This window comes from Epinephelus fuscoguttatus, linkage group LG5 (assembly GCF_011397635.1).
Source record: "Epinephelus fuscoguttatus linkage group LG5, E.fuscoguttatus.final_Chr_v1".
Taxonomy (NCBI): domain Eukaryota; kingdom Metazoa; phylum Chordata; class Actinopteri; order Perciformes; family Serranidae; genus Epinephelus; species Epinephelus fuscoguttatus.
Window position 1 is genome coordinate 6,171,426 of NC_064756.1, and position 11,184 is coordinate 6,182,609.

Sequence of the window (11,184 nt, forward strand, 5' to 3'; positions counted from 1 at the left end):
CAGAAACACGTCCTCTAGTGGGACCTTAGCTCACAGCCCAGCACCCTGCAGCTTGATGTATATCGCCCAGGGTGATATGATTGGTGGGTGTGGTTTGGTAGAAAGAAAATAGCTCCTTCACGAAACTGCTCCCAATGTCTGTGGATTATCTTAAGTAACTGGGTCTTGATTTCTGGAAGGAGATTTGAGTTTTTCAAATGCATTTTTTTGGCACTTGAACCCCACAAGCTGAGTGCCATCTAGTTCCATTATACTTGAGAGAAAGCAGACATCTCTACACAGTTTACATACATAAAATCTAATACCCAGTGAGTGTATTGAGGCTCATGAATATCACAAATAATTAACAAAAATAGCACTTCTGGAAGTGGAATCAGGTGGAGAGAAATGTGTCTTTAAAGTGTCTTACGTCTGCACTGTTTGCAGCATGAAATACAGTCATTGCACTTGTAGCAAAAAAGTCTTAGCATGTAAAGTGTGTGTCTCATAATGCCAGACAGTCGTGGAGAGGGTTAAGTGATGAGTGGTGTAAATTTTCTGCTTTGGTTTTGATACAGCCTGCCCAGCAGTATGCATGTGTAGCCTACATTATGTTGTACGTATTCCATCTGTTGGGAAAGAGGCGGTGTTTGACTTTGTTTTGACACCCGAGGTGATGTCTGTCATGTATCAGTTCAGAAAAGGACACAAATGCAGAGCAGTAGGCAGAGATGGCGTTGAAACAAAAGGTGAGCTTTAATTGAGCTGACAAAAAACAAGAGACAGAAGACCCTAAATTAACTGAAAGTCAACTGCAATACTACAATAAACACATGGATGACTTTAGACAGGAACCAGAGCAGCAACAACAACTCTGTGTTCTGTGTTCATCTGTATTCATAAACATGAACACAGATGAACTAAAAGAAACAAAGGGAAACACACAGGTATGCTTAAGTGATAGCACAGCTTTTTTCGTCGGTGTCTGACGCCGGAAGTCACTGACCAAGCACCAGATTTCGACGACTTTGGAGTGAGACCTTGTTGTATGTCTTTACACTTTTTAAAGCTTAGAAGGTTTTCTTTCACCATGCTGATAGAGCAGTGAAAGAGGCAACAGATAGGATTTTTTTTTTTTTTTTTTTTTAGTTTGGTGCCACCTAGCATCAGTGGTGTTGCGTTGCACTGTTGCAAATTGTTATTCCAAATTGACCGTGGGGATCGGAGATAATCAATAATATATGACTCTGTTAGAGTCTCTAAATTAAATAAAATGTAGGCCATAAAGCCACCACTATACCTATGTATATGTATGAAAAAAACAAGCAACAATTATCAGATTTATCTGAAGAAAAAACAAATACTAATGCAAATAATTATAGCAGAATGCACAGTACCAGTACAAACAACGGGTCCATGTGATTGGTTCGACAGCCCACTGGTTTGACATCCCATTAGTCCGACTGTCCGCGGTGCTGAACGGCTCGCGGTGGGCGTATGGTGCGCCGCAACCGGCTTGAGGCAGAGCAGTCTCACGGCTTATGTGTTTGTGACTTTCTTTTTCATTTTAACCCACACCATGATCTTTTCCTGACCCTAACCAAGTGGTTTTTGTGCCTAAACCTAACCAGACCTTAACCACAGGGCATCATGATGATTTCGGAACAGTGAGTTTAATATTGTCGGAACGAAGGGATGTCGAACCAATGGGCAGTTCCCCAAACAACTCACAGTAAATGATACCAATATGTACAGTATCAGTTCAAACAACAGTAGACACAGTGGAATTATACCAATATGCACATGTAAACAGTCCCCATTCTAGAATAAACGGTACCGTATGGAAACCATGTGGCCGGATGGAGCTCAAATTGAATGGGAAACAAAGTCCAGTGTTCACTTAGCTGGGTGTAACTTAGCTGGGCGATGTCCGTTGATAGCTGCCTCCGTGAGAAGAGGACAGAAGGAAGGGAGGGGGGTATCACTGTCCGAGGGCTGCCGTAGAATGGCAACAAGGATGTCAGCCGACCAACACTCGCTACCCGCTCCCTGGTTGCGGTGATTTGCGATGCTGGCCAGCAAGGAATGAACCAGCAGCCAGTACAGTCCAGTCCTCTCTGGTCTAGCTAACATTTAGCCGTGTTACTTACTGATCCATTAGAAAGAAAGCTAGCTGGACATGGGTTTTGAAGCCTCTTTGGTCACGGAGCTCCCTCCATCTCTTGAACGCCTGACTGAGGTTTACTCTTGTTTTTCCTCTTCTTTTATCACTCTCCTTTTTGCTCTTCTTTGCCTCCTCACACAGAGGAGCTCGTTCTCTTTTACTAGGCTGTTTTTCACTTACTTCCAAACTTTGTCCGTCTGCCATTGTGCTCGTGACTCAACTATCTCATGCCCAGCTCCTCATAAGGACCAGCTCCAGTCCCTGATTGGCTGACCGACCAATTTCGCAATACATGACACGTTTCCTGCTGTAAAGCAGATTTTTTTCTGCAAAATTTTGGCACTGGTTGCCGAAGCTTATTGCAAAGATTGCAAAGCCACTAATTAACCTATGTAAACGCTGATTTTACTGTGGCCACTACCCTGTGCAACCCACATTATTTTCATAATGATATATTTAGGAAACGATGCTATCTGTTGCCTCTTTAATTTATGACTGCATTAAAAGTGCCCAAACGTGTAATAAATATCTCTAACAACCGTTTACTACTCTCTCATTCTGAACTACTATTAGGAAGTGGTCTACTGTAATGTAATAAAGACAAAATACTTTGCTAAAGTACTCAAGTATTTTTTTGGGAGGTATCTGTACTTTTCTTGAGTTTTTATATGTCTGTCAGCGTTCACTTCTACTCCACTACATTTCCCCAGAGGATATCTGTTACTCAATACAAAATATGAAAGGAAGGAAAGAAGGGACAGATGGACGAATGAAGGAACGAGAGGAAAGGAAAAACCGGATTTTGCTCTTAAATCCTTTAGGGTGTGAAACACACCTTGTTTTGTGTAGGCTCCATTTTTAAGGTGGTGTTCAGGTTACATAGAAATAAACTGCATAAAATTCTGGCCGGCTGCCTTTACTTGTACTTTTACTCCCAATATTTAATTGCATTTAATATGATAAAATTGCTTTAGATACCTAAGTGCAGTAAATATGAGATACTTTAGGACTATTACTCGAGTAGTATTCTAATAGGTGACTATAACTTATATTAACGTAGTTCTCTGGTAAGATATGTCTACTTTCAGGTGCTTTATCCACCACTGACATTAGGCTGAAAACACTTCTCCCAAGAAGAACACTTTTACAACACAATAACCTAAAAACACTAGCAACGCTTTATAAGAGGAGGTAACTGATTTTTTAAAACAATTTCTTGAAAAAGAAGAGACCTTTTTTATTTATTTAGTGTACCACACTCGAAAACAGACACACTACATGTGGAGACTGGCTGGTGTGAGTTGGCAAAATGATTCAAAAACCCACTTTTCAGTCTGAGCTCATGACTGTTACACAATATACCAGTCAGAATGTGTGTGTGTATTGTTTTATCATATGAACCTAATCCAACATTAAGCTTGTGTGTGTGTGTGTGTGTGTGTGTGTGCACGCCTGTGTATCTTCCAAGGAACTGGTGATGTTATCATTTGCTCAGAACCATTACAGGTATGAAATGAATAAGCCAAGTAAGGCGTGTAGTGTGTGTTGAAACCCTGCAGCAGCAAACAGAGAGGTTTCCAGTGGGACGTGATACTCAGATTTGGTGGGAAATGTGGCAAAGGCCCAAAGGTCAAAGATCTTGCTAAATGCTAACTGTCTCGTCGCGAATCTTTGGTCTGAGCTGGGCTTTAAGCGTTTTTAGCAGATGGTTTTATTGAAGAAAGAATCGTTATGAAATCAACAGTTCGAGCATCAGTTGTAGCTGTGTAGATCACAAAAAAATGACCATGATGAATATGATGAGGCGTGAGCAGCAACATGATGAAGAGCTCGACCTCTAATATAAGCCGTAGTCACATTGTCATAGTATGCTGTTTCTGCAGTTAGTATAGAAAAAATATTTACTGTTTTGGACTAACAGGAAATGATGCAATACATGCACAGATGGATGCAAACCGTACGATAACCTTGGAACACTGCGGCTAATTAAACTCAGAGAAGAAGAAGGTAAATAAGGCCTGACAGTTCATTCCTGACCTTGTAAACAACAGTTGATACAACAATCTCAACTCAAGGTCGTGTTTTTGCCGATTACCAGCCACAAGTTTTTATTTTTCCTGCTGTGAGCTCCATTTCCTTTGTGCGTTGCATTGTGGGCCGTCAGCAGTTACTCAAAAACAAGGAGATCTGCATATGGAAATCGTCAACTTTCCAGCGTGGACGCGGACAAATAATCTGCATAGAATTAGTATTCAACACAGAACTGGGGCACAGGACCATTAATGACCAGTAACACGGGATGTTCCAGTTTATAATGAGGATGTGACAAATTCCATCACCAGTAACAAACAGCAGCTGTTAATGTGCATGATATCTCTGTGAGCGGTCGTACAGAGACACGCTGGCCACAGAAATCAGAGGTAAGATGAAGGCAACACAGGATCATATTAGAGCCGGTCGGGGAGAACGATGTGGGAGAGGGGATGTGATGCAAGAAGGGGAGAAAGGGTGGAGGGGGGGGATGGAGGAACCACAGTGAGACTCTAGTAATGGTGGAGAGCAGAGGATGAGCTAGAGCTCAGAGATGCAGAATGGCCTGCAGCTCTGTTGGAGGCTGTTTGCATACCAGCAAGAAGCTCTTAAATTTGTTATGAGCAGCCAGTGGGGGAGGTACAGTTTGAGGGTGGGGGCTGAGGTTAAAGATGCTGGGGGAGTTGGTTGGAGTTGGGAGGCTGGCGGAGGTTTAGGAGGTCAGATTGGACAGAGATGCAGAAGAAGTGGTATAGCTCCATGATTCCCAGCAGGAGTTTAACCTTAACCAAGAATCACAGGAGTCACATGTCTAAAAATGTCAAGGCTGGAGTCATCTAAGGACTCAATGATATATTACTGTCATGCAGCACAGGATTACACAGTGACATGTAGTTGTTTACATTAAAGGAGGTGCACATACTCAGACAAGCTTCCAGTTAGATTCTTAGACACAAAAGTGGTCGTAAGGTTATTTCCACACAAAGCTCGGCATTTATCAATATAGGCGTGAGCAGAGGCTACGATCAAATCTCACGTCAGATCTCCGCTCATGTACGTAAGTTTGAATCAGTGTGGACTTGTGTTGCAGCAGAGTAAATCTGGCTGAGTTGGAGAATTGTTATTAGACCATATTCTGACTGACATAAGTATTTGCAGCCACATATTAATCACTTTATTATGTATAATCGCCATATGTACACGTGCTCTCTATCACAACTGGCTCTGTGGGAGTGGCTTCAGACTGTTTAAGCACTCAGTATGTTTACATGTACAGCTAAGCAGAGCTACGGTTACAGCTTGACTAGACCTTTTAATTGGAGTACTGTCCTGGTCCCCGTATACAAGCACGGGAGGGGAATCGACTTACTGAACGAAGTATGTTCAACTCCTCTACAACAGGTGGTGAAATACCCCCTTTCACCTTTAGTACTGGACCTTTCTCCAGTTGACCTATTACGTCACAGACCAAACAATCGACGAACAAGTTAGCTTTTCTTAGCTGGCAGCTAACTGGTGTCATATTGTATTGGCCGACAAACCACAGCATGATCATATATATTCATCACTAAAAGAAAGTAAACCTTGCAAAAGTGTAATTAAATACTAGTAGCCAAGGTGATTACATTTTACAGGCGTCTGGCCTGGACATATGTCAGTCTCTGCGGCCTCCTGATATGCACACAATGGAAGCAGACCCGATCGGCACGGCCACGCCCACACATAAGTTATAAGCTTTTATATGAAAATTATAACATTGTACAGGCTTTATTATTAATATATGAAGGAAGGCCGTATCATGGATGTATAAATTAAATTCTCCACCCTCTAGGCTGATTCTCTACTGCAATGTTCTCTTCAAACCACGCACGAATAAAGAGATGCGAATAAAGTGAGTAGTGCCATTTCTCGTCATCTGAACTTCCGCGACCGATTCACGCCAAGATAGCCAATCAGCACTGAGATCCTTCGGGTCAGGTGTATGATGCCGAGGATGCACTGATGGAAGTTCATTGATTGATTCAGCAATTTTATGTGTGTATGATGTGAGTTATTCACGCATATAAAGCGAGTCAACAAAATATTTTAGCATTCAAACTTGCGCGAGTAACAAGACGTGAAAATTTGCATCACATTTGGTGTGAACACAACATAACAGCGTTGACCGCAGCAGTTTCAGACATGGAATATGTTCTGATCTGCATTTTTATTTTAAACCAACACGACAGAACAAATGAGGCCCTCAGATGAATGAAACGTACTATTTACAACAGACAGCTACTGTACAGTCGACAACAGCAGATGATCAGCACCTCACTGACTTTTGTCATCAATGATATTGTATTGAGATTTATTGTTGGACTGTGAACAGAAGTCTAATCAGACACCGCCTGAGATGAACGAGAAAATATGGTAGGCATCCTTAGCCATCCTTATGGAGAGTGTGGACGGACAGCTGGGACACGATTAGCACCACGGAGACTGGTCATGTCATGTTGAAGGCCCTCTGCACATAGTCTCTACATACAGACTCTACATTCAGTGAATGCAAACTGCGGAGATCTTGCCTCCGGAAGAAAAGCGGAAGAGCCCTGGTTTCCAGTTGCAGCCTGTTTGTAGTCTGCGTGATACTGACCAATCACGTTTGAGCCGGCTGCAGTTGTTGCCAGGTTAAACGGTCTGTGAGGTGAACTAACGAAGCGGAACATAATTGGCGTCACTGCAAACTCTGAATCCATCGCAATGGTTCAGCATATTTATTTATATATAAATGGAAGTCGGAAACGGAAATTCGCCTCCTCCGCCCAAATCAAACCGGAATGCCAAAAAATTAGGGGTCTGCCTCCAGAGGTTGTATCACGGTCTGCCGGAAGTCAAGTGCCGAATACAGCCGATGGGTTCCGAGAATGCTCTGCACATGTCTAAAGGACAGAGAGCAGTACAGCTCTCTGTGGATTGAAACCTGAAAGCATGCTGCACCTGTGGCCACACCCACATCACTGATGTCAAAGCAGGTATTCTCCTTAGCTGCTTGAACGTCATCAGTTTTGTTTGATTGGGTTGTGGTGCGGGTGTGTTTTTTTTTTTAATTGAATCTTATGTCTGCTGTGAAAGTGCACCTACTTATGGCAACAAAAATGTTTATCTTGGGTGCGTCGGAACAATAAACAATCAAGGGAGGACAGCAAAGGAGATACCTGCACACCAATTAAACTGAGCTGGACAGCCACACAAAGTTTCACAGGCTGAGTAATGTAATAAGTAATAAGTAATGTAAAGAAATATCAGTTTTATTCAAACTTGGAGTGTGCTCCAAGCGCTCAAAGTGCAAAACATAATATTGAAAAGTGATTTAAAAACAGCAGCAAACGTTTCAGTCCTCGACTATCTTCAACATTTCCTGTGAAAACAGAAGTGTATCTCAAAAAAGAAGACAATGCATGTAACAAGCTGAAGTTGACACGGCAACAACGTACACACCCAGGGTACCTTGGACGTGGTATGTGGACGTGGAGAGTCCATGACCAAATGTCCATATGTGACGAGGTCAGAGTGAGAATGTGTTGCTCCCTGCACTGTAATTCATTATTCATTTTTCTTGCCTTTTTTGGTGTTTTAATTGCACAAAAAAAACCCTATAACTATAAACTATTAACACAAGTTTTGTAATAGTCATTTTCGATTCTTTTAAGAGCTGAATCTTCCATTCAGAGTTCATCATCATGTGAGCGCTCCTTCCATAACAACAGCTCCGAGCAGTTACACTTCTCATAAAATGAAATATGGAACCGGTCTGATGAGCCTAAAACTATTTTCCCCCTCAGGTGAAAACCAGAGACATTCTTTCCTCCCTGCCTGTTGTCTCTCTGTGCTCTGAGAGCACACATGAACACATGCAAACTCCTTCTACTTCATTTCATTTTCTGAATTAAGTCTGTTTGCAATTGTTGGTTTCCGTGGTAAACTTCATTCCCTTACTGAGCAACTTTTTGCCTTTTTGTTGTCTCTTTACCCTCCTCATCTCTCAGTTTGTTTGTTGTAGTAACCTGACTATGTGCAGAGTGGTGAGTAAGCCATTTTAGTAGTCACATTTGGCAAACCATCAGTCGTATTATGTTGAGAATGTGGGTGTCGGTGTACTCTTTCCCAGGTAGGGGCTGTTTCCAATACATTTTGGCACTGACACACAAACAGCTCACAGCTGCCGCAACTAGTCATCTACCCACGCTCGCTCAGCAAGCCCCAACAGATCCAGGTGATACTGCAGAGACACACGAAGGAGGCCGGGAGCTGGAGGAGTGCTGCTCCACTGCTTTAAACTCTGATATTAAGGCGCTCACCCTGAATTAATTTGTACCATAATGTTTTCTTAATTTACCACAATAGTATTAATCACCACGAATAATGTGGTTTGGCTTGCTGCTATCAGCTTTAACTGTTGAGTGTTTTTACTTTCTACAGGATGAATCTTCACTGTCAATAGTCCACGTTATTAACTATGAATCCTGCCAGGTCAAAACTGAAAAACACGTTACAACAGCATGTCTGAGTTCTGTGCTAATCTCTATGGCCCAGTTAAACATAAACATTATGCCAGATAGATCATTTCAGCATAATTGAAACTGAGGGAAACCTGAAATGTGCTTAATACCTTTGACGAAAGAGTGTCTTGTGATGTGAGCATGAGGAAACTTTCTCGCTGGTGTTTTCCATGTGCTTGTGTTACAATAAAAGATGTGTTTACCTATCTGAAATAATAAACTATGCTTCCTCGTGCTTTGTCTTGATCGGTCAGAACAGATGGCCATGACATTTTGGGATCCTGTCTTGCTTCTGTTAGGGCAAATCATACAAAATAATAAAGTACCCAACCATAATTATGCAGATGACATGCAAATATACATATCACTGTCACCAGGTGATTATGGACACATACAAAGAGATGTATCAACTCAACAGAGATAAGACCGACATCATTGTCTTTGGGCCACTGACAGAAAGACACAGTGTCAGCTCTCATCTTGAGTCTGTCTCTCAGCTAAAAACCTTGGTGTTATACTGGACTCAGATTTAATTTCCACGGTCGGACGGTCAGATGAATTTCTGACATGTCAGAAATTTTGGTCAGCTGGCACAGACATTCGCACAGTTGAAGCAGAGCCACGAGCCAATTCGCCAATGTCTGTGCATTTATCCCTCACTGCACCTGCGCGAAGACATAGATCACCATGGCGACGCGTCGGTGGACTGTAACTATGGAGGCCAAGTTGGTTGAGCTGTGGCAACAGTATGAGTGCCTGTTCGACGTTTCTTCTTCCACCTACCACGACCGCTATCTACGAGAGAAACACTGGCAGGAGATAGCCAATATTCTTAAGCTGCCTGGAAAGTTTTTTCTGCTCTCATTTTCAAGCAAGCGCAACAAACATACAAGCTAGTGCGCTAGACGAGGTACAGCACACACACACACACACACACACACACACACACACACACACACACACACACACACACACACAGGGTGCTCCAGGCTAAAGCCGGCTTACCTCCAACTCTTGTTGTACAATGGACAAACCATACTGTCCACGTCTAGCTCAAGCCATCTGCAAGTCCATATGCGCAGACGCCTCTTCTTTTTGGACGTTTCGGCACACAGTATAGCACAAATCATCAAAGCAAACCGCTTGTCCTGCTTCGTTGACAACAACGGCACTTCTGGAACAAATCGGAGCTTTCAAATGTATCTTTATTGACAGCTGTCAACGGGCAGGACAGTCAGCAGGGGCCGACAAGCCGTTTTCACCCGTACAGTGTGAGCTCTCTGATCGTGCTTGATGATCGGAACGTACAGTGTGAGCACATAAATTGTGAGCTTTGGCCGCACATCGCAGATGATTCACTCGTACAGTGTGAGCTGGTATTGACAACAAGATTTTAAAAATCGTACAGTGTATGCTGGGCTTAAGAGATATGACCACATTACTCCAGTTCTAAAATCCTCACACTGGCTACCTGTCACTCTGAGAATTGATTTCAAAATACTGCTGCTTGTATTTAACACGACTCTGACCTCCTTTAAGTCAGAGCTAAAAATGTTGTGTTTTTACACTGCCTGCTCCACCCTGTAATGACTGCAGACAGCACTTTTGCTATTTTTAATGTGTTTCCCCGAATATGAATCATTCTGGAATTCATTTTACCTTTTTTATCTTCTCTGCGTCTTCTCACTGTAATATTATATTCAATATAACACTTATTGAATGTGTTTTTCTCCACCATTTTAGTTTTTTCCACCATGTTAGTTCATTTTTAGTAACTTTTGTACTCCTCATACTCCTTCTGTTACTCTATTAGGCACTGGTTTTTGCTTCTGCTCCTTGATTTGTATAGTTTGCGCGACATTTTATACTCTGTTGTTCTAAAACTGGGCCCAGTGAGTGACCCTGACCCGGGGACGTTACTGGTTGTGAGTCATCAAAATTGTGGTTACTGTACTTAGTGTTGCTGCAATTGACCTATGGCTAAGCCACGCCCCCCTCCTCTCACTCGGACAAACTATCAACATTCAGTGAGCGGCGCTATGGCAGGTGTCACAGTACACGGCATTTCACAGGAGGCAATTGATGATTTTTGGGGACATAACGATCAGATGTCATTGAGAAGTAACCAAAAGGGCCTAAACTACGCATTGAGGGATATATTCATCATTTTATTGTTGAGAAGGTCGATGAAAAGCTTAAATTACAAGCCAAAATTTACAGGTCACAGTGTACGCTTGTGAACCGCATCTGGTTGCCGTCACCATCAAAGACAACAAGTTAAAGGGCCACTGAAGTTAAGATTTTTGGCTCAGAATATGAGAAAAGGATAACGGCCTTTTTACCATCTTTACCAAGAGTGTCTCTCCGTTAGTTTGGTGCTACAGTATTTACACTGAATCATTCAGCATAACGTTTGCCAACCTTTGTTATCTCTGCCATTACAGATAAGTTAATGAAGCTAAGCTCCAG